The sequence below is a fragment of the Notothenia rossii genome (genome assembly GCF_949606895.1).
Source record: "Notothenia rossii genome assembly, chromosome: 1".
Lineage (NCBI taxonomy): Eukaryota > Metazoa > Chordata > Actinopteri > Perciformes > Nototheniidae > Notothenia > Notothenia rossii.
Genome location: NC_136912.1, coordinates 46,996,263 through 47,015,594, shown reverse-complemented (window position 1 = coordinate 47,015,594; position 19,332 = coordinate 46,996,263). Strand labels below are relative to the sequence as shown.

At 41.5% G+C, this 19,332-nt stretch overlaps 1 protein-coding gene across 1 annotated transcript in view; it reads right to left on the bottom strand.

Annotated features, from left to right (window-relative positions):
• tenm3 (teneurin transmembrane protein 3) overlaps positions 1–19,332 on the bottom strand; it is a 690,209-nt gene that overhangs the window by 488,643 nt on the left and 182,234 nt on the right. The window contains exon 3 of the mRNA XM_079656342.1: positions 13,578–13,655. The gene's annotated coding sequence lies outside the window, so the exon portion shown is untranslated. The remainder of the gene's footprint in view (positions 1–13,577; positions 13,656–19,332) is intronic.

Sequence of the window (19,332 nt, the reverse complement as noted above, 5' to 3'; positions counted from 1 at the left end):
TCAGATGTTTCACCTGTTAAACCCCAAGCCTGATTTCAGGTCTCAGGCTCGAAAATGACATGCCCAGAACAAATGACCATATCTTCACTTCTAAAAGGGGTACATTAATAATCTTTTTTCTCAAAGCAATGATACGCCTGTGAGTTGGATGTAGAAGAATCAGAATCAATATAATTCTTTTAAGATTGAACATAGTAAAAACATTTTAATTATAGTGTCCGTCCAAAAAAAGACATTACTTATAGTGAAAGCCACCATTGAATGATGGGATATTAGACTAAAAGCTTTAGGAATCCAAACTATAACATATAATAAGTACCCTGTATCAAGATTGATGCAAAACAAGTGAAAATGTACCTTTTTACAGAGATTTAGAAGAAAAAAAACACCGCCGGCGGGGGCCTCCGGGTTGAACAGGTTAAAGGTGACCCCAGCCATCATTATGACCACACCAGGTTGTGAGGAAACAGCGTCTGAGACCCATGTCTGTAGAAAAGTTTCGTCGATCCTTGAAATGTGTTAAGTCTATTCGAATATTAAACCAACAATCACTGCAGTTCCTGCCGCTACATGACAACGGAACTTATTCAAATAATTATCCTAGCGAAAATACACAAACAGGTAGAATGGACACAGAATTTGTGCAATTCTTCAGAGGATTGCCAGCAAGAAAGAACGTAAGCAAGACAGACAGACCGACATCGGGAGGAAACAAACATACCCAACGAAACAAAGATAAGAATAGAATTTCCGAGAGGAACTCTGTGGAGATCTGCTGTGAATGCCAAATGTCAACTCTACATTTCCATAGCTTTGGTTTGTCCTAGTTTGGTTTGAAATGCAAAATGCAGCACTTAGCTACCTGAATTCCCTGAGAACCACTGGTCGAGGAGGAAGAATAGCTATTGTTTATGAGTCAAACTTTTATTGTAAACAGTTGCCGGCCTCGTTCTCAAGTTTTGAACTGAGCTCATTTGAGTTGGGCCGCTCTGATCCGGTCCTGTGTGCAGCGATTTACCATCCCCCAAAGTACAACAAGGACTTGATCAACGATTTGTCCGATTTCCTGACCGGCATTATGCATACATATGACCGGGTTCTTATCTTGGGGGATTTAAACATACATGTCTGCTTTCCTAACAAACCATTGGCTCGAGACTTTTAAATCTTATTGATGCCTTTAATCTTGTTCAATCGGTTCCTGGCCCCACACATGAACACGGGCATACTCCGATCACATGCCTGTTCTATTTGACGTCACTGTCCCTTGTGTTGTTGGTAAACAGTGTCCACCTGCTCATTTTTGTCGCATGCTTAAACCCTCCACCACTGGCAGTTTTCTGCTGCCTTCCAAAATGTTGTGGATGACAGAGCATATCCTATTACTGGTGATGATACAGAGGAGTTACTTTCTTTCTTTGACTCCTCTTGTCAAGACATCCTTGATACTATTGCTCCACTAAAAGCTGTTCGCCCTAAAGTTAAGTCTGAACCATGAGTCCACTCGTACTGCCAGACAGGAGTGCAGAAGGGCTGAACGCAAATGGAAAAAAGACAGGTTGCATGTGTCTTATGATATTTTAAAGGGCTCCTGGTGTAGATATCAGAAAGTTGTTAAAACGGAAAAACCGTGAAGTATTTTTCAGATGTTATACGTAATAACTGTCATAAACCCTGTGTTCTTTTTAGCACTATAAACTGTATACTAAATGTCCCACAAATCATCAACTTAGTATAACCTCCACTGAGACCTGTGAGGCGTTTCTACAGTTTTTTGTTGACAAGGTCACCGCCATCAGAGCAAACATCTCACTTCCTTCCCATGATCCATCTGTCATGGATACTCACTCAGCTGTTATGGATCAGTTTGAGCTTGTGTCACTTCCTGCTCTAATGGAAATTGTTGCTCCAAGCGATGTTGTCCCTACGCTGTTGTCCCTGCGCGATTTTTTTTAAGAAATCTGGGACATTGTTGGACTTAACGTTCTTAAAGTGGACCTATCATGCTATATTTGAATAATATAGTGTAGCACCATACCTATACTGTATAAGGCATATTTATATATTTTATTTTTCAAAATACCAAACAGATCATGCATTTTAGCCATTCCTTATTTCGCTCAATTTAACACTGTCTTTTCATGGGCTGATTCTGTGAGAACAGCACCATCTACAGGCCTGGCGTATGTACTACAGCGTCTCCAGCGCTTTCGAACGGCAATGTCCGTGGCCGTCTCCTTCTGATTGGTGGAGTTGGCCCAATAGCCGTAGCGCTACTTCTGTGACGTCATAGAAGTGTTCAAATCTGGATCAGTCTGTATCATATCCGTTGCAGCCCCTTTTTAAGAGATTTGGGTATGGAGAAAATTGAGAGGGTTGTGTTTTCTGACACTTGGTGAGTTCCCTGGAACACCGGGGACACATATTCATGTATAAAAGACGTACAAAAGTGCATTTTGCAAGATAGGTCACCTTTAATATAATTAACAGCGGCCTGACTGCAGGAATAGTACCAAAGTGCTTATAACATGCTGTGGTAGACTTTGATTTAAAAAAAACCTGGACACCTCTGTTTTGACCATTTTCAACCTATCTCTAAACTTCCTTTTATGTCCAACATTTTAGAACTGAAGCAGTTGCAGTCTTTCTTAAATGTGCATGGCATTCTTGAGGTATTCCAGTCTGGGTTTAAACCCCTCCACAGCACTGAATCTGCTCTTTTAAACGTGTTTAATGACCTGTTTTTAGCTACTGACTCTGGGAACAGTGCTGTTCTTATACTTTTAGACCTTACAGCTGCCTTTGACACTGTAGATCACAGTATTCTCATTTCTCGCCTGCAGCATTTTGTGGGAATCAGTGGTACTGCTCTAGACTGGTTTAAGCAGTAGCGTGGCGTGGGGAAAAAATGAGGGGAAGCCAATAACACGTCCATTCTTCTGGGTCGGGGGTGTGGTGGTCAATGTAATAACGTAACCAGATGAGTGATTACAGCACCCGGTATCATTTTACACACATTTGTATCATACAGATGCAGGACTTACACACGCCTGTGACCGACAGGTCCGCACGCACTCTACAGCCGAGACTCTAATAAGACTTCATTCACAAACTAAATCAGGAGACCTTTAACGTTTTACGTCCGATTAGCTCATTTTCCTCGCTGTACACAGTTCCAGTTTGAGCATTGGCCTGTCATCAGATTGTATTTGTTGTTGTTGCTGTAGTGGAAGTTTAGTACAATTATTTTTGATTAAATACTCCAAATCTCAACCCTCCATAATTGCACTTGCTTCAGTTGTTTGCTACTTTCTAACGGCGGTGAGAGTGGTGCAGTGACACTATCTATCTTCTATCTATTAGATTTATGATTCGAAAATTCTAAAAGTAGGGTAGACATGTGGATATTATCCGACTGAACAAAACATCCATTTATCTAACAGGTTAGTTTTCCACTGAACTTATTTCGAGCTATTTTTCCAAAATCCTATGGAGAAATCCCATTGCTTTTTTTGTCGATTTGTCATATTATAAATCCATGAGGGAAACCGAGCGCAGCTTACTTCCGGGTTTTATGAGGCGTCACTGCAACACTAAGTTGATGTGATTTGATTAGATTGTGAGGCAAGGGAAGCCAGCCGCCTCTGGCCTCTACATTCCCCTGAAAATAAATGACCCAAACCCTCAGAAACGTCTGTCTGACTGTCTGCAGGACATCAGAGCCTGGATGGCCTTGAACTTTTTAAAATTCAATGAAAAAAAGACTGAGGTGATAATATTTGGACCCAGTGGTGGCCCCAATGCCCCACCTGTGCTGGATTCTCTTGTCCCATATGTGAAACCCATTGTAACAAATATGGGTGTACGGATTGATTGTGATTTTAAACTAGACAAACAGATCAATTCTGTGGTAAAATCCAGCTTTTAGCAAAGGTCAAGCCTTTCCTTTCTTTTAATGACTTTGAGAGAGTAATACATTGTTTTATATCCACTAAACTGGATTACTGCAATGCTCTGTACATTGGAGTAAGACAGGCTTCCCTGCCTCGCCTACAGCTGGTCCAGAATGCTGCTGCGCGCCTCCTTACAAGGACAGGTAGGCGTGAACATATTACGCCTGTACTCGCCTCTTTACATTGGCTACCAGTTAGTTTTAGAATACAATTTAAAATGTTACTGTTCGCATACAAGGCCCTAAACGGTTTAGCCACACCGTACCCGGCAGATCTTTTAAAACCATACACACCCACACGGTCACTAAGGTCGGCTGACAGACTCCTTCTGGTCGTCCCTAAATCGAGGTTAGAGCAGCGAGGAGACAGAGCCTTTGCTGTTGCAGCTCCAAAGTTATGGAACTAATTGCCCCTCCAGGTTAGACTTGCTCCAACTCTGCCTGTTTTTAAATCTCGTTTAAAAACTCACTTCTTTTCCCTGGCATTTACAGGCCAGGCATGACACTTGTGCTTTTACATTTGGGTTTTTATCTTACGCAGTGTGAGAAAAAGTTTTTAGAGAGTACTTGTCCATGGACAAGTGAGTTTGGCAATTTACTTGTCCGAATACATTTTTCACTTGTCCAGAATGGACACAAATTGGGGCGACTGGAATCTTCTTCTTCTCCATCGTATTTTACATTTTCCCACGGTTTTACGACACCGCTAACGTAAGTGAGCGGTGAGATTTTACTGCATCACACATAGGGTTGGGTATCGTTTGGATTTGAACGATTCCGGTTCTGCTTTTCGATTCCAGTCATTTTCGGTTCTCGATTCCGGTTCTTTGAGAGGGTAAAAATAAGTCCCATGAAAAACTGGGAGAAAAATATACTTATGAAAACATTAAGTCAAATCTGTATTCCTATTTACAAATCACTTCATACTGTTTAATCTATTACGGTTATTGAATAGAATTATATGAAAATAATCTCTGCATTGTTTATTTAGTTTTAAGTGGTGCAGTTTGAGAATGTACAATTGGCCCAGTCTCCTCTGATGTTACACTGCAACCTGCCTGTGAGACAGAGTCCAACCACACATGTTCAACGCATAGGCCTTATAATAATAATAATAATAATAATATATTATATTTATAGCCTATAGGCCTAGCGCTTTTCTACAACTCAAAGACGCTTGCACGCTTACACATGTCCTGCAATACACATGCTGCAGCTGCCCAGCTGCTCACTGTTTGTAAAAGTAAATAAATAGTATTTTCATTTCAATAATGTACTTTCTATACCCTGCTTCATAAACAATACTGACATCCCTGTGCTCCTCCGAGTCTGGGGGTCCGGGGATGTGAGGAAAGCGCTAGGACACAGGGAGGCTGCTACACTTCATAAATGAAATGGCAGTCAATATTAACAACAGAGGAGCTAAAACGCTTAATAACCTTCATTACGCGTTAAAGAAAGAACATAAGAAAGTTTGACAAAGATGAGGCTGTTAAACGGGCATCAGATCCGCTGTGTGTAGAAAGAGAGAGAGAGAGAGACGCTGAGCCGCACCGTGCAGCGATCAGCTGATACGGAGCATAGAGAGAGAGAGCTGCGGTCCGCGGGGCTCGGCCTCCTGTCCTCACAACTCTTATCAATCCCGGGACCGGACAATTGTTATTTCTTGTTCCTACTCGGAACCGAGTTTTGCTTCCCAACTCTGCCACTGTGCTACACTTCCCGCCCCGCCCCCGTCTACTGTACAGAAAGCGGCGAGATGCATTTCCTTAGGAATCGACAAGCAGAACCGAAACTAACATTTCTAAACGAACAATGGTGGACACGTACAATTTGCGAATGAGTTCTGCCTTTTGTAAACTGAATTTATCAATAATTTTTCAATAAATCAGGGCGAAAAACGTCACTTGTCCGCCGGACAAGTCAATTGAAAGATCTACTTGTCCGATATTGTAAATAACACGTCCCGGACGGTGGGACGTGTACTTTTTCGCACACTGAATAATTTTGTATTGTTTTTATGTCATGTAGGAGAGTTTCTCAGTCTGTGGCTTCTGATCTGGTTTCATTGTCTCCTGTTTTACATTTGTTTCATGTCCTGTCTGTTTTTTATGTATTTATGCTATGTTTTTTATACAGTTGTTGATGTACAGAACTTTGTTCAGCCCTGGCCACCAGGGGTCCCACTGACACCAGCCCATGTTCTGTCCAGGGTCCCGTCTGCACCTGTCCCGACGGCTCCGGTTCCTGTCCGGCCGACACCGGTTCCTGTCCCACCGGGGTTCCGCCATCTCCAGCTCCCAGTGCTCCTGATCCCAGTGCCCCTGGTCCCTGTGCTCCTGCTCCGGCGATCCAGCTGAACCCGGAGGGCCCTTATCGCGGCCTACGCCATCTCCCTGCCCGTCCTCCGGAGCTGTCCCTGCGCTGCCTTCGACCTTGAGCCCGGCCCCCTGAGTTTCCCAGCAGCTGCCGTCGCCCTCGAGCCCGGCCCCCCTGATTTTCCCAGCCGCTGCATTCGCTCTCGAGCCCGGCCCCCTAAGTTTCCCCGCCGCGGACTTCCCTGCTCTTTTGCTGTTCCTCCGGACCGTGCGCCCGAGTCCCCCTTCTCGGCCTCTTCCTTGCCCCCTGGCCGTCCGAGTCCCCATCCTCGGCCTCTGCTTTGATCCCGGGCCGTCCGCCCGAGACCACCTCCTCGGCCTCTGCTTTGCCCCCGGGCCGTCCACCCGAGACCACCTCCTCGGCCTCTGCTTTTCCCCCGGGCTGTCCACCCGAGCATAAAAATAGTTCAGCTCATCTGATATGTACATAAAAACACACACTTTTTTTAGTACTTCTACTAAAGTAACATTTTGATGACAGGACTTTCACTTGAAATAGATTATTTTCAAACCAAAGTATTTCTACTTTTACTCAAGTCCTTCTTCAACACTGGATATGTCAAAGAGCAATGCACCATGTGATGCCCAATGCACACAGACACAGGCTAGAGATATACTGTACGTTTTCAGGGTATAGTAGCCTTGAGGTACCAAGTATAAAGAGAATGTGATACAAAACAGGCCAAAGTCCAGGCCTGAATCTAAAGTAGTATTTTACCATCAGGGCCCTCTGCTGTGGAGCGGCCTGCCTGAGGAGATAGAACCATTAGATTATATTCCCTTTAGCTGACGCTTTTATCCAAATCAATTTACAATGAGTGCAATCAGCCAGAAGAATCGGCTCACATCATCAGTAATCTCTTTTTTAAACATTTCTTAACACACATTTGTATTGACTGGCTTTTATGTGATCTCCGTATTGCTTTAATGTCCCCATTTTATATCTTTTCATTTGTATTTATTTTATTTTACTGTTTTTATCTATTCTACTTTTGATCTTTCGTCATAATTAGATTGTTTGGATAGGTGAATAGATTGTTTAGTTTTTCTAGATGAGGTTACTGTAAGAATTTGGCATGGGATCAGAGACTGTGCAACACCCTGACAGAGACCTGGCTCAATGGCAGCGCCTCGATCAAAGTGACAAATTTAACAGCAGTGGGATGAAAGGATTGTGATTCTGTACTTACATTAACAATGTTTAGTGCTCACACTTCCCAAGGCTTCCCTGTTGTCATTTTTTTAGTTAAGATGAAGGCAATATTATCTGCCAAGAGAATCCACCATTGTTTTTGTTGAGTGGCATATCTAACTGAACAAAAAATATGCAAACTTAATAAAAATAAAAAACGCATATTATTTGAATCTTTATCTTTTCTCAGACCAAGAGCTGAATTGTACCCATCATGCCATTGGGCGCTGAAACAGCCACCAGGCTGCACAACCAAGGATTGATCCCCAATGAAGAACTTAATACACTAACCTGCACCGTTGCCACATATCATTTACATGTATTTGCATGTACCTTCTTTGGACTTACACTTGCAAAGAGATGTTTGTATATCATTTTATATTTAAACTCAATACTGTCTATATTCAAACAGCTTCACTTTATTCCTTTGGTGTGTGTAATTTGTACAGTTATTTACATGACATCCTTGTGTTTACTCTTACCTATTCAATGCTGTGTTTCAATGTTATTCATGTCTCTACCTGGGATCAATAAAGGTTTATCTAATCTTGACAGCTATAATGGGTTACCTCTCATTAAATTACACAGTGTATATGCTCACTACTTAAATGTCCTACAGATCTGACACTGACTGCCTTGTGACCTCAGCAATACACCCCCAAGTGTGAAGGCAATTAGATAAATGAGAAAATGAAAGGACAGACAAACCTGCTGTACAGACAGACAGAGACCTATCGTTTGGAGACCTTCTGCAGGAGCTCCAGTGCAACGGCTCCCAGCCGGGGGGTCAGGAACCCTATATATCTGTGTTTCATTCATTTCAGTAGGGAAAACGTATTATTTGACTTAAAGCTCAGAGCATTATTTAAGATATACGTTTCAGACAGGATCTCATAGGATAAGGGCACAGTGAAGATCTGAACAAAAGAGGTCCTGCATCATGGTAGTTTGAAGGTAAAACAACCAAAGAGCTAACAGAGCTATGCCCAGGCGTTAGGGAAAAAAAGGGATATGCAACAAAAAAAAGAAGACTTTGATAAAAAACGCAATAAAAACAAATAAAAGATAAACATAATGAAAAACAAGTTCCTAAAATAATATGTTAAATATTATTAGACTATATAATAATATATAATAATTTGCTTTGTATTTAGTCGCTCATTTATTACAAACACCTGCAGTTATTTTTCCGTTCCAAATGTGGGTTAACTGTACAGTGTATTGCCTGTCTGCACTGTTATTGTCAAGACATTTTAAATATCCGTATATTATATCACTTCTCATTGGTCAGCGTTGTCAATTTACTCAAAGGGAGAACACTGTTAGTTTAGTTAAAAAATAATCATTGTTCTAAAGCAGGGGTGGGGAACCTTTTTTCTGTCAAGGGCCATTTCAATTTTTACAACATCCTTCGAGGGCCGTACAAATTATTGAACTCAACGTCTGCTTAAAAAACTCAAATCACAGCCCATTCATTTCGCCTTTCTTTCATGCTGTGCAAAGAAAAAGCAACCTCTTAATCCAGATATTTGACCATGACCCGCGCATTCATGCACCGTGGCATGACCACCAAAACAGAAAGATATGGACACAAGATGTGTGCAAATGTATTTCGTTTCATATCCATGTGGACATGATTTAAGTGTGGGGGGTGGTGGATCTAACCTCATCTAGGGGGGTTTGGGGGCATGCACTACCAGGAAGATTTTTTTTAAATGTTGAAGTTAAAAGCATCAATCTGGTGCACTTTGAGAGCAACATGAAGAGATCTATGGATACATCTCTCAACACCCATATGAAACAGAACTGCAAGCAGATTTTTTTCTTTATGGATATTTTACAAATCACTTCCCTTTTAAACTGTATTCTTGTTTATTAATAACAACTTTGTTTTACTGTCATATTAGTATTGTATACCTGTTTACTTTATTCCCTTATTTTTCTATGACTATAATGATCATATAAAGATGTGCCTTAAATGTACCTCACTGGTTGGAGAAAAAGCTTCTTATATTCGTTAGCATAGCTAGCTAACCAGATGCTAATAACAACAAAGTTATTAACTGTATGATCAGTATGACAGATGAACAGATCGCCACTGGGCTTACAACTAAAGGCACAGCCACGCAAAAACTGCGGCATGTGTACAGCTCCTTATGGGTATTGCAATGTGTGAAGTCCCGGCCCCGAGCCGCGTTCTGGTGCTCTCCGTTAGAACTACACTCCTGTCAGACGAGACATATACCACGTGATGACACGTTAGGCTCGTGTTGTGTTCAAGGACCCTGACCTTGGCCAGGAAAAACAAGCTTGTTTAATTATTTTGCGGTCTAGATTTCTTGAATTTTTTTATTTTTTGCGTGTGTTTATAAATTACCTCGAGGGCCGTACCAAATGGTCTCGCGGGCCGTATACGGCCCGGAGGCCGGAGGTTCCCCACCCCTGTTCTAAAGGTATTCTGAGGATGGAGTGGGGCTCCAGTCAGTATCAGAGTGAGTATTTACGGTTTCCATCATTTGACACATTGGCTTTAACCCTCATGTCGTGTTCAAGTCAAATCTGATTGATTTACAAGTTTCATCAATCATAAATATTGTGTTTTACTTTTGATTGCTTAAAGTTTAGTCAACTTTGTTACACATAATTAGTTCCTGGTCAAAAATGACCTCCATAGAAGATGAATGGGTAACCCCAGATTATGTTCATCCATCAGATTCATTTCACACATCAACAACCTTGTTCATTTTGGAATAGATTTCAGTGTCTATTCTTTGTAAATTCACTGCAGTTATACATGTCAACCAGTAGTTTGAGTTATTGTTCACAACTTTAAAGGATGTTAAATACGATTTGGTGATGATGAATGTTTTTTGAGTAAATGTAAGAACTGTTAAAACAGACCGGTTCAATTTGACAAGGAACACCAAAGTAAGGGGGAAAAATGAACACCACAGCATTTACCCATGATTCTCAGTTCACTCTCACCACCTTATGCATAGCCTGCACTTGATGCGTTTTGGCCCTGAGAGAGGAAGCAGAAGGAGAATAAAGAGCCCGGGTCAGGAGAGGAGGCGACAGAGAGACGTTTCACGCCTCAGAGTCTGCTGTATCTGCACAGCTTTAATAAAAGGTGCTCCTGAGGAAGCTGCTGGCCTACTTTGTCTTGAGATGCAGCTGTATGCTCTGTCAAGGAGTTGGCAAATAAGCACCAGAGGGGATTCTGACACACACACAAACATACACAGATAAATACATTCCCCCAACACAACTGCTGTACACAACTATGATCGACCTGTGTTCACACTTTTCCAGGCTGCACAACGAAAGGTAATTCCAAGTCAAACATGGGCATATGTACACACACACACACACACACACACACACACACACACACACACACACACACACACACACACACACACACACACACACACACACACACACACACACACACACACACACACACACACACACACACACACACACACACACCTATGCCCGCCATGCAGGTGTATTTGTTCACACATAGGCTAGCACTACCTTTCCATCTATGTAAGCATTTGCATGAGCGCTGGGTGAACATCAGTTTATAGTTTCTGCATAAATGTGCATTCATATTTTAATACATTATTCACCTACAGTATTACGGACACACTCCGACAACCTTGGTGCTTTTCCTGTGCATTACAGAGAAAATATTGCAATCAGTGTTCATTTTGTGTGCTGAAAGTCAGGTCCGGATGCTGCCTGCAATCTTATATGCATGCATGTCAGGTAGATAATACACTATTGTACTTTAAATTGGTAATTGGATCTTAAAATTAAAATAGTGTTTCTTAGTGAGATCAATGTTTTTTTTAAATTACATATAGTTGATTTATCATGTAAAAGGAATTGAGTGTTATTTTGTTATACTGATGAATACGCAATTCACCCACTTAAAATACATTTGAAACACTTTATTAACCACCAATACAAAATTGTAAAGAAATAGCTGTTTTATTCTAAACAAACAAATACATTTAAATTATTATTGTTAAATTGGTATGCTTTAATTTGTTTTTTTTTTCGTTAGTTTGTATTATATCAAACAATACAACTTATTGTATTAGAGCTGATAAGCAACAACCACCAAACCAGTAACTTGTGAAAAACAATAATAAACAGGTTATTATATTATGCAAGCATTATAACACATTATATATATATATATATATATATATATATATATATATATATATATGTTTAGTATTTGATAATGATTATATTTAATGTTAAATAGATAGATGGCGCATAAATCATTAAAAGTATTAATTATCTACCTAAATAATGTTAATATATAAGCTTTACAAAGTAGTTATTAACCATTTTCCAAGGTATTACACTATCAAGTTCACCTGTGTAATAGTCATCAAAATGATCTCAACACATGGCTTACAAAGTGAATAATAGCTATTACCAAAATGTTACAAATATCAGCTTACTTATGTGATTGTAATATATGTTTTACACAAAACATCATTTCATTATCATTAACAGATGATATATTTTGTTCTTAGACTAAATAAGACATTTTATATTGTACTTACTTTTTTGTTTGTGAATATTTATGGTAATTTTTCATTATTTGTACGGCTTAATTCTTCTTATTTTGTCTACATATGCAACATAAGCACCAATGCTAATTTCTTGGAAATGTAAACCAAGCAATAAACCGGATTCTGATTTACTTAACATGGTTTATACAATTGTATTTTGTGCAACAATACACAAAAAACATCCATCCATCCATCCATCTTCTCCCGCTTATCCGTGGTCGGGTCGCGGAGGTAGCAGTTCCAGCAGAGAGCCCCAAACTTTCTTTTCCCTGGCCACATCAACCAGCTCTGACTGGGGGATCCCAAGGCGCTCCCAGGCCAGAGAAGAGATATAATCCCTCCATCTGGTTCTAGGTCTACCCCTTGGTCTCTTCCCAGCTGGACGTGCCTGGAACACCTCCCTAGGGAGGCGCCCAGGTGGCATCCTAACTAGGTGCCCGAACCACCTCAACTGGCTCCTTTAACACAAAAAACAGTGAAATAAAAACTATCGATTTATTTATATGAAATGTTCCCATTAGTCTTACAGGTTTAGCGGTCCCACATGACGCCTCCTACATACTTTATTCAGTCTTATGAATGAAGCGATCTTATTGGCAAGGTCAGCCCTGTAATCTGCTGTCATGGCGCTCGGTGACCATCATGCCGTCAGAGTGAGAGGCGCTCTGCTCTGCTCTTGCTCTGGCACGTTACCCAGCATGCATTGCCTTGTTAACACAACTACCAGTCCAGTCGGCTGAAACCAAACAAAGCCAACCATAATCTGTTCATGGACTTATCATACTCTATCACATGTGCCGATAATAACGCTGCATTGTGATTGGCTCACCTGCCTCTGCAGGCTGCATTTCTATTGGTTACTTACCTAGTGTGGTTTCCAAGGAAGCCATATAGTTGTGTGAGCTTGTGAAAGAAACATTATTTCCAAGAAAGAGGTCTTTCCCATGGCAACGCCTAACAACCAATGAACATGCATAAGTGCAATGAGGTTACACCCCTGTCTACTGACATCATTTCCTGTTTTGAGCAAATCTCTCAGAAGGCCATCGCAGCAGCCAATCAAATGCTGCCGCCTTGAAGAGAATCAATTTTGCAACAGTGATTTACAGCGATATTTGTAGTGTAACTGCTGTTCTCACAAAATCATTACAGGTTTAATGTTTTATAATATGTTAAGGAATTCAAGCAGAATGACTGTGGAGGGCAAACTAATCCACCATAGCTCAAATCTGATATATACTGTATTTTTCTTACAATCATTTTATACCGACTATGTGAGCAATTTGGTTCTGCATCTTTCCCAAGGACATCTTGACATGTTGACTGCTGGGGGGGGGGGGATCACACCACTGACCCACTGATCAGCACAATAACCCCCCCGAGCCATTTATTAATATGTATAAATGAACATTAAGGGTTAAGAACAACATTAAAAGCAAAACCTTTTAAAATCTTACTTGTGTGATGACCTAGAGAAGTTAGGCAGTGTGTCTTTTTCCCAGATTTGTGTTGTCCTGTCTGCAAACACCGAACATCTGAAGGGTAGAGAAAGAGGTGACGTCAAATTTAGGTTGAATCATCCGAAAAGGATCTGGTTGACAATGTCGCGACCCCTACCACACTCATGGTGTTGCATGGAGCTGTGCGTTGTGTTTATTAGAAGCCAGGAGAAAACGAAGTATAATACAAATATTTGGTTTCTTCCAGTCCGTTTGAATCAGTAGATCACACATCTCAGATGCAAAAACCCTGAAAAACCTGATTTAGCAAAATACCTCAGCCTTCAACTCTTTGGATACTGAAGAGTGAAGATGGACTAGATGGTCAGAAGAAAAGCTTTCCATCCAGGTTATGAAACAAAATGTGATGAAGGTATGCTGAGCGCTCACTGTACCCTCTGCTCTCGGGGGGCATTGTTTTGTGCATTACCCCCCCGCCTTCATGAGCCATCATGTTTCAAGCCCTACAAAATGAACGGTCATGGGAAACTCAGTAGGCGGCACACAGACTCCGCAGGGACCCCCAGCTCTGCCGGACCCCCCATGGACGAGCAGTGTCTCCCTGTCTCATCCTGTTCCATGGCACAGTGTCGTCCCGGGCCCCCCCCCCCCCCCCATGCACCTTACTGAGGTGCTGCTAAGATAGCAGGCAGATTAAAATGAGCACGTTACGACATCATCCACATCTCATAATGTGCTGCTCTATATCTCAGTTTTATCCTGTTCACATCAAACTCACCTTGAACACGACTGTGGAAACAACACCAATATTACTGTCAACTTAAATTCTAAATGAACATTCAGAAATGTGTTTCTGAATACATTTAAATGTGTTAAATTATTTGTATTGACCTTGGATAACAGCTTTGTTCTAGGTTTCCATTCATTTGAGGCCATTTTGTTCTGTTTTTACAGACAAAAATGACAGAAACATTTCAATAAAGCAATGTTTGTAATAATTATATATTTGTGATAGTACTGTTCCAGTGTGCTCTGTATACATGTTCTGTGGTTCATACGATTCAAATTGTGATTTTAATCTCAAAACAGCTAAATTATTTTCAGGCAGAAATGTGGGAAATGTATTTTTACAGAAACCTTAAAACTGAACTAACTGGCTGTTAGGGTTGACTTTGATTTAAACATGTGTACTAAGGGCTTAATTGACTAGGGGTAACCATATTAAGGGTTAACCTCATAACTTTATTACCTAGGGTTAATGTAATTATAAAAAAGTGTCACTAAAAAGTTCATTTAGAACTCAGGAGTGAGCCAGTTTCAATTGCTGGCCATCAGCTGCAGAGAGTTAACTAATTAAAGGGGCGTGGCCCCACAGCTGTGAGAACTCAGCAATCAGGACTGGTGTCCATTTTAGGGAGCACTTTCCTGGAGCGTCAGCTTTAAAGACAGATAAAGACAAAGAAGTCCTGTTGGAGTCACGAGGGAGGCAAATCCTACCTTAACTGTGCTAAGTATCTCTGATGTTGTTGTCCCCTCCTGCTAGGACATGTATATATATTCTCCATTCCTGTGTCTTCTCGCAATTATTACTGGCCCCGTGCATCTCCTAATCGTTGTAACCAGCCTGCTCTCGTATATCCCACATGCTCCACTGAGATCCAACATCTAGTTGCAGGGGGCCTGTGGAACTGCCAGTCAGCTGTTCCTAAGGCTGACTTCATCTCTGGCTACGCTTCCCTGCAGTCTCTGGATTTCCTTGCTCTCACTGAGCCCTGGATTACTCCATCCAACAAATCCACCCCAGCAGCTCTCTCCACAGCATATTCCTTCTCCCATACACCCAGACCCACTGGCAGAGGAGGTGGCACTGGTCTCCTGCTCTCTCCCAATTTGAGCTTTTCCCTCTTCAAACTACCTAACTTCACTCCTTCCACCTTTGAATTCCATGCCGTCACAGCAACCCATCCTATACAATTAACCATTGTTGTTCTCTACCGTCCACCAGGCGCCTTGGGGGACTTCTTGGAGGAATTAGATCATCTCCTCTCACACATCCCTGAAACGGGCCCTCCCGCTGTACTTCTCGGAGACTTCAACCTCCAGACAGGGAAGATAGACAAACTAACATCTCTTTTAACCGCCTTTGCTTTCTCACTGTCTCCATCCCCACCAACTCATAAAGCTGGCAATGTCCTTGATCTCATATTCTCAAGGAACTGCACTACTTCTAACCTCTCTGTAAACCCGCTTCACACATCCGATCACTTTTCATTTCATTCTCTCTACCCCTTTCCTAGTGAGGACTGGTCATTAGGGGCAGGTGGGGCACATATATATAAAATATATTTTAAGATCATGTTTAATCACCTGATTCGTCTGTACACTGCTGTTTTAGTCTGTGTTCTTTTAATTAGTGTCTACAGTGTGTGCCTATTGAGCTGTTTAGAGCCATGGGACAAAACCCGATCATGCCCCTCCCTGTCTAAGTGAACGGTGACTGTAAAAACTACACTGCGCATGCTCAGAGTATTGTCCTATTTAATGTGTGTGTCAAAAAAATAAGGACCACAGGGGCAGAGTGTTGCCATCCCCACCATACGTCATCTCACATAATTCAGAGCTGATGAGAGACGCATCCTAAAACCCGGAAGTAAGCTGCGCATGGGTTCCCTCCACAAAAAAGCAATGAGATTTCTCCATAGGATTTTAGAAAATAGCTCAAAATAAGATCTGTGGGAAACGTACCTGTTAAATCTATCGATTAGATTTATGATAGACTTTTGAAACTACAAGAAGATAAGGAGGACTTTTACAAAAAAGTAATAGAGATTTTTGTCCAGAAGGATAGGCAAATGGACTTCATCTTCAAGTCAAGGTAAGACCGCAATTTTATTGAAAATGGGATCTTACTAAGAGAGAACAATTAAATATTTAAATCATAAAATTACATTTTTTGGGTATCCTTTTGTTGAACTGTCTGTTTAAAATTAATCGAAGCATCAGACAAAAAAAGCATTTGAAAATAATATTATATTTTGATTTAGGTCAAAATATAACATTTGTAAACCTGAAGTTTCAGTGCCAGTGCCTCACCAGCCATGAACCTCACTGCAGAAGCTTATATATACAGGTAGACATCTAAGTTTTTTGTGACACCAATTTTGTACATATAAAAACGCCACTGCCCTTTCCAAACATAACGAACTAATCTCTTCTAACTCTGTACCTGTCCGCCGTAACCTTCATTCCCTCTCCCCCTCTACCTTTGCCTCATCGGTGCTCTCAGCCCTCCCTTCCGTTCTGACTGCCTCCAAACTCTGCTGGAGAAACTCTCCTCTCTACTCTGTCATCCTCTCATCCTCTCTGGACTCTCTCTGTCCTCTCACATTTCGGCGGGCTCGTCAGTCCCCTAAATGACGCACTGCGTGCTAATAGAACCATCCTTCGGGCAGCAGAGCGGAAACAGTGGAAATCCAAACACTATGACGACTTCCTAACCTATCAAGCTCTCCTCTCCTCTTTCTCTGCTTCCATCTCTCAGGCAAAAAGCACTTTCTTTCAAGATAAGATCCAATCTTCCTATTCCAATCCCCAAAAACTATTTTCCATCTTCTCCACCCTCTTGGACCCCCCTAAAGCTCCTCCCTCCTGTCAAGCGACTTTGTTAACTACTTTGAAAAAAACGTTGATGATATTCGCTCTTCTTTTTCTGACTCACCTTTACTCACCGCTGGGTCACCAGACCCGCCCTGCACCCACACACTAACCTCCCTTTCCCCTCTTTCTCCAAGTGAGGTTCTTACCCTCATTACCTCTGCCCGTCCTACCACTTGTCCTCTGGACCCTTTCCCTTCAAACTTCCTTCAGACTATCGCTCCTGATATTCTACCGTTTCTCACCCATTTCATCAACACTTCTCTAACTTCTGGTCACTTTCCAAACAGTCTCAAGGAGGCAAGAGTAAACCCTCTCCTAAAGAAACCCACTCTCAACCCGTCTGATGTTATAAACTACAGGCCTGTCTCTCTCCTCCAGTTCCTGTCTAAAACACTTGAACACGCTGTCTTTAAACAACTCTCCTGTTATCTCCATCAGAACAACCTTCTGGATCTGCACCAGTCTGATTCAAGGCAGGTCACTCCACAGAAACTGCTCTCCTTGCTGTCTCTGAGGAACTGCACACGGCTAAAGCAGCCTCCCTCTCCTCTGTGTTGAGATCTCCATATCAGGTTGAATAATTAAAACGAAAGTTAGTTATAATCAAATATGATAAATTCTTGTATAACCCACAATGAAAATGCTTCATATTTTAGGTTTTTCTATATTTACAGTATAAATAAAACACAAGTGGTTTGTTAAATTGAGTTTAAGGCCTATAATGATTTACGGGTGTCACTGATAAGGGAGAAGGCAGTCTCTTCCCGCTCCTCTTACAGCAGTACACAGGGAGGGGGGCTCCGGATTTAAGGAGAAACACACTGAGGCCCCAAACAGGCGGTTATGTCATAGCCGAGAATAATATTTTGCAGGGGTCATGTCCTTTTTACACAAACATGGGAAGGTGTGTCTTATGCCATAGCCAATAGATTATGTCTGGTCATGTCCAGTCCTGTACATCAGAGGCCATGCCAAGTTTTCACAAATATGGGTGTGGAGGAGGTGTCTTTAGGTTTCTATATCCTGTTGTTGAGCATAAAGACACTGGCGGATGGGGAGGAACTTCCTTTTTGGGAGAGAGCGAGAGAGAGAGGGGGGTTTCCCCTGGTATGCTCTCTCCCGGTAGGCTCTGTCCCTCAGAGCTGGGTTAATAGCTCTCGGTAAGGTTCTCTCAGACTGGGTAAATATCTCTCAAAATGTATTGGTTGAATGCTGAGTGAATTACTTTGTGAACTGAGTGGAATGATTTGATGGGTGATGCGTTTGTGAATATTAGGCCCGCCACCTGTGAGGAATCTTCCTCCGAATTCATGCAGATAGGAATGGGTTTTTGAATGTTATTCCCGCCATCTGTGTCGGAAAAAACGTCTATGAATATTAGGCCCGCAACCTGTGAGGAATCTTCCTCCGAATTCATGCGGATAGGAATGGGTTTTTGAATGTCATTCCCGCCGTCTGTGTCGGAAAAAAGGTATGAAATTGATGTGAATTGATTGGGTGAAAATGAAAGTTTGAATGTGCTTTTTATTATCACCGGTCATTTATGAGGAAATGCCTCTAAATTCTAATTCAAAATTACAATTTTGGTGATAAACGTAAAACTGAATTAAGGTTTTAGATTAGAGAATAACCAAAGCATGATATGTTCAGTATAATTATAATTGTAAAGAGAGAAGGTAAAAACCCTGTATTAGTTTGGACTTATTTTTTTTCAAATAAACTGATCCCACCTTTTGGATTGGGACAACTTAAAAGACATCTGCGCTCTCCTCTCCTGCTTCAAAGGTTAGATTGCACCCTGGTAGGGCCACACCTCATTTACTGATATCAAAATCCTTCGGGATCACTTAAACAGATTTAAGAGAGTTGTCTGAATTGAAACAGCAGTTAATTGAACCTGGTTCTTTGGGGGGTTAATCGAGGTGAGATATTGCTGACGTTGGTGGATCTGAGCCAACCAATAAACTTACATAGACTCAATAACTTCGGTTAGGTCAATTAGTAGGTCAGAGTAATTTCCCGGAATAAATTATCAGGACCTCACCAACTCATCATACTTCTGGACCTGTCTGCTGCATTCGACAAAGTGAATCAT